Here is a 6000-nt window from a genome sequence, read left to right on the forward strand (position 1 = left end):
TAACATTAGTATGGCTCATTTGTTACAATTAATGGACCAATATTAACACATTTTTATTAACTTTTATTAAGTTCATACATTATTCCAGATTTCTTTGGTTTTTACCTAATGCCTTTTTTTCTGTTTCGGGAATCTGTTACACAAGATACAGTATTTCAGTCATTCCATCTCTTTAGCCTCATCTTGACTATGATAGTTTCTCAGACTTGTTTTTGATAACATGTACAGTTTTGAGGGGTACTGGTCAGGAATTTTGTAGAATGTCCCTCAATTGGAAATTGATTTTTTTTCATGATTAGACTGAGTTTCTGTTTTTTTGGAAAGAAGACTATTGAGGCAAAATGCTATTTTCATCACATATATCAAGAGCGAATGCTATTGGGGTGCCCGGGGGGCTCAGTCAGTGAAGCATCTGACTCTGGCTTTGGCTCAGGTCATGATCTCAGAGTCCTGGGATGGAGCCCCACAAAGGACTCTGAGGTCCACAGGGAGTCTGCTGGAGACTCTTTCCCTCTGCCCCACCCTTCACTTCACTTTGTCTCCATCTCAAATAAATAAGTAAATCTTAAAAAAAAAAAGAGAGAGAGAGAGTATATGCTGTCAACATGACAGTATGTTGAAATCACTGTTGTTAACATCACCTCGCTGAGATGGCATTTGTCAGGTGTCTCCACTGTGAAGCTACTCTCCTCTGCCCTACCTTTCTATCACATACACTGGAAGGAGGTCCCTCTGCATAGTCCACATAAGGGGAATTTTGCTCTATCTTTTTTGCTCTATCTCCTTCATTTGTTTATTTATTCAACCATTTATTTGTATCAGTATGAATTTGTGGATATTTCTTTTATAGTTAGGATTATAATCCAACACTTATTTATTTATTTATTTATTTATTTATTTATTTATTTATTTATTTTGCTTAAATTGTTCTAATTTTTACCACTGGGAACTTTTTCAACCGGCTCTCATGTCCCTTTGATGTACCTATATCATTGTGCTTTGTTTTGTTTTCTGGGCACTTCCTTACTTTCTGGCACTGCAAGATGTCCTAGCCTTATCTTGTATATTTTTAGTCCTGGAATCAGACATTTCTCCAAGAAGCTCTCATTCCTTTTATTGGTGAATGGTATGAGAAACCAAGGTCTGGGTACTTGATGTCCAGCCTGGAGTGTCTTTGCTTCTAGGCCCGCTCAGCTCATTGAGTAAGGAGACATCTCTCAGTAAATAATAGCCCATGTATCTCTATAAATATTTGTATATAAGGCCATCTGCAGCTCTATTACACTAAATGTGAGTTCATACTGATATCTCTAAGCTATTACTACACAGATTATTCTAGCCCCTTCCTCTTGCTTGTCTGTAATCTCTTCTTTCAACAGTGAGAAATCTGGGTTCAATTATTCATTATCCACTTACTCCATTGTTCAATTATAATGGTATCAAAATTTTTAATATGTACCCCCGTGAGAAATAACTTCATCAACCAGCGTATAGTGCTTATATACAAGTTTCTTTGCTTTTTGAAAGTCTTATAGACCTCACTCATTTCCAAAGCACATAGGACAGTAACTTTTTCCCTCACCCCCCTATAGTGAGATTGTCGCAATTGTTGGGTTTTACACATTTGTAATCCGATTACATTCTTTTGTCACATTGCACATTCCATCCTGGGATCCTCTGACCCCCTAAATGATTTTCTTTAATTGGCATACATTAGGGTTCGCTTTCTATACTGTACATTTTTGTGATTTTGACAATTGTATGGTGATATGAACCTATTATAGTATCATACAGAAGAGTTTCATCATCCTAAAATATCCCTGTGCATCACCTGTTCAGTGGTCTCCTTCTCCCCCCTTAACCTCTGGCAACCACTGATCTTTTTAACTGTCTCTATGGGTCTGCCTTTTCCAAAATGTCATAATTGGAATCTTAAAGTAGTTAGCCTTTCATACTGACTTCTTTGACATGACAATAAGTATTTAAGATTAATCCCTGTCTTATTGTTTCTTTATAGATCATTTCTTTTTATTATTGAATAGCATTCTATTGTATGGATGTATCACAATTTGTTTATGCATTTGCCTATTAAAGAATATCTTGGTTTCTTCCAGTTTTGGGTGGTCATGAATAAAGCTGTTCTACATATTCACATGCATTTTTTTTGGTGGATGTACATTTTTTAATCAATAGGCTAAATAGGAGCAAAATTGCTGGATCCTATGGTAAGATTATGTTTAGCTTTGTGAGAAACTGCCTTCTGAAATGGCTAAACCATTCCGCACTTCTACCAGCACTCAATAAGAGCTTGTTTTTCTACATCTTCAGCAGCAATACATTGTCACGTTTTGTGTCTTTGGACAAGTCACTCTGATATATGAGGCCTTTTTCCTCATCTGCGTATAATGGGATGATTGTAGATACCAAAGAGTTTCTTCTAACACTCAGGTTTTATTCTTTGCTTCCTTTTACAGTCTCAGATGCTGACCCAGAGGCTCATTAACACAGTATTCTTTTCTTTGGCCACCTTTCCTCCTACCATTACCACACCAAATTTCCTTTGTTTAGTTATTAGTACTCTTTCCAGACCACTCCTTTAAGTACATGTAATTTTCCTGGCTTTTATTATCTGGAGATCACTTTCCTTTGTTAATTTGCTGTTTTAATTTTTTTTCACATCAGATCTAATTAGAAAGAACTTGCTTTGTCTAAGAGTAATTAAGTTTTTTCAGGTCAAATTAAATTCAAGTCGATGGCCTTATAGTTTATCTAAAAATTATCCTAGATTGCTTACTAAAATCTACATTAAATTCCTTTTCATCCCTTCACCAAGAAGACATCATGAACAGAATTTAAGCTGTTGATCAGTTTCAGCTTTTGGACTACTCTTTCTAAGGGACAGATCTTAGATACTAAGAAATTGAGTCTGAAAAACAACTAACCACCAAAGGATCTCAGGATATATTTGACAAACCCTTTTCTTTGCTACTACATGTATCCTGTTGCCTTGAAAGAAATGAACAAACCTACCTTATACAGTGAGCAATTTTCTCTCCAGGGAGTATTTTACTCATTCAAGTTCACCATAGGTCAGACTAAGAGCAGTCCTAGTGTAATTCATTTTTCTTCCCACAGACATCCTTAACTGCTGCAGGATGTATGACTAATCAGAAAAAATATACAGAACAGGCACAGTATGTGACACACGGTAACCACCTACACAGGTTACCATTGTGTTTAAGTCACACAGATTGCCCTATGAGTCATTAACCTTTATAAAAAAGTCTTCAAAATCAGTGTACTAGCAGAGAATGTATATGAATGCTTTCAAAAGTTCAGGTGAGTCAAGTAATAGCACACAGGAAAGCAGTGTTTCCTTCTTAAAGGGAGTGACTACAAACTTAAGGATTATACATTCAATATTCAAAAAGTAAAATTGTCTCTAATGGGCAACTGTAATGATTTTTCAATCTCACGCAGATCTCAAACCAGAGGTCTTAGTTCAGAGGCCTGAAGGCATTCCATTGCTCCCCACAACACATTTGCCATTTCATTAATGAGTATAAAGTTACTCTGCTGGGCACACATGTATTTGTGGCCTTGTAGGTATTTGAAGTTCAATAAATGTTTATTGTTGAATTAGAAAAAAGAACTAGATGGGCTTTGAATAAGGGCTTAGAAGATCTTTGAGTGAAATATATGACTGTACTATTAGCATGCCCTAACAAGCTTCTTAAGGCAGGTTTATGTGAGGTGGCATGCTTACCCCATCTGCCCACTCTGGGTGGGCCCTAGGAACTTGAACGGTTAGAGTATGTCCAGATATCATCAGGTGTAATAATACCTAGAAGGGTTTTATATTGAAACTTTATGAAATGACAAATTAGATTACCAGAGAGTTTACTTAAACATAAGATCAACTACAAAAGGTCTTCAAAAACAAAAACAAAACTACAAATCCTTCAATAGGATTGAGTTCCTTTATCTACTAAGGAATTGATTCTTTTAAATAAACAAAACATCCTTAGATGCTCCTTGGATCTAAATTCTAGGTTTCTAAATTGTTCCACACATTCTTTAAACTGTCTATGTTCCATGGATATTCTTTTGTGAGTTTAAGTCCTTTTCCTGGAATGATAATAAATACATAACAAAAGCTAACTTTCATTAAAGACGTACCACATTTGCAGAATTGTTCTAAGCTCCTTATGCATATTGGCTCACATTTCTTCCTTCTTTCAAGACCTCTATTTCTGTTTTCCAGGACATTCTCTATCAGTCTACAACTGCTCAATTTTAGACTTTAAAAGCTGTCTTATCAGGAAGGAGTTTATTTTCCTTCAGTGTTCTCTACTGACATGGGTAGGGAGTCAGTGATTGTCGGAATGGCTGCTGCGCCTGTGTGGTCTTGAAATCTGTATCTGTGTGTGTGTGTGTGTGTGTGTGTGTGTGTGTGTGTCCCCACATGCTGACTGCAGGAGTGAACTTCTAGAACATAACTTCTAAAGTAGGACCAAGTTGGAGTAGTTTTGCCCATTGTACATGAACATGGATAATATAACCCTCCCTGTGAAAGATCAATACTAGACCTACAGGAGAAAAATCATGACTACCATCATAGAATATTATTATAATAGTCTGCTGTCAATTGCTCATGATCTGTCTTGTGCCCATTTTTTGTACAGGGTATATACATACTTTGTGACACCTAATTTAGCCACACTGCTTCATTTTCCACTTACTTTCCCTATCCCAGATACATTCTTATATAGATGGGATTCTAGATAACAGAACTCCTCCCTGTCTCTTACTGTAAACCATATTACCAATGTATAGTTTACTCCTTTTAGAAGAATTCTATACTTGGCATTAGGGGTCTTAATTTACAATCTGTATCCTCTTTAGTTCAGAAACAATATAATTACTATTCTTGAATGGTTACCATTTGAGTCTACTATGCTGAAGGCTTTCTATTCATTATCCCCCTTAATCCTCACAGCACTCCTATGAGATAGGTACTGTTAGTCTGATTGAAAGCAGATCCACTGATGCTGCAAAAGACTTTGAAAGCAGATCCACTAATTCTGCAATCAGGTTTTTACCATTATGGTTGTGTCTTACACCTAGTGTTCATGCTGAGAAAACAAAGTGACTCACTTGTTAAAAGAAGGCAGATCTTAACATTTTCCCTGGTCATGTAAAATAATGAAAGAGGAAAATGGAGAAGAAAAAAAGAAATCCTTGGTCTTTGGCAGCAACAGCAACAGCAGAGCTCCTACAGGTTTGCTTGGGTGGGTACAAATACAGCCAAGCAGTTGAACTGAAAATGTTGCTCTGAGCCAAGGTAGTGTAATCTGAGTTTCAAAGCCTATCATACTGGCTTGTGTATAGAAGACGCTGAATAAAACATTGAATTGAATTCAAATATGTTCCCCAGGACAGCTAGCCTCAGTAGGAAAGGAAAGGTAATAGAATTACCTAACCTTTGGATTATCATTTTATGGTTTGCAATCCACCTTTGAAACCAACAAATACAGCTTGTGAAGTAGCTAACAGTAATGTCACTGAGCTGCTCCTACTTCCTGGTGTTTAGAGACGCCACCATGTTACCCTAACATACAATACTTTTTCCTTTCAATCGTCTCAACAGTCCCTGATATAGATAGGCCAGATCTTATTATTCATTTTAGTAATAAATACCAATATGTTTAGTAGCAAACACAATAATGTGAGTCAGAGATTTGATTCTAATAATTTTGAAAGTTGAAAATTGCCAAGCAGGGAGAAGTAGCACGTAGTTTATACCTCATACGTCATTTTGTTCTGAGAGAATTCACTTTGGTGAGCCTTTTAAATTTCAGATTACAGATAGAGATATAGATGAAGACCCATATTTTCAGAAAGTCCTGGATTATAAAAATTTGACCCAAGTGCTGCTACTTCAAACTGATACATTGAATTTTTTTAGAATTCTACAATTGGAAATATCAGCAGGACTTT

Source organism: Canis aureus, chromosome 34, assembly GCF_053574225.1.
Source record: "Canis aureus isolate CA01 chromosome 34, VMU_Caureus_v.1.0, whole genome shotgun sequence".
In the NCBI taxonomy this organism is placed as follows: domain Eukaryota; kingdom Metazoa; phylum Chordata; class Mammalia; order Carnivora; family Canidae; genus Canis; species Canis aureus.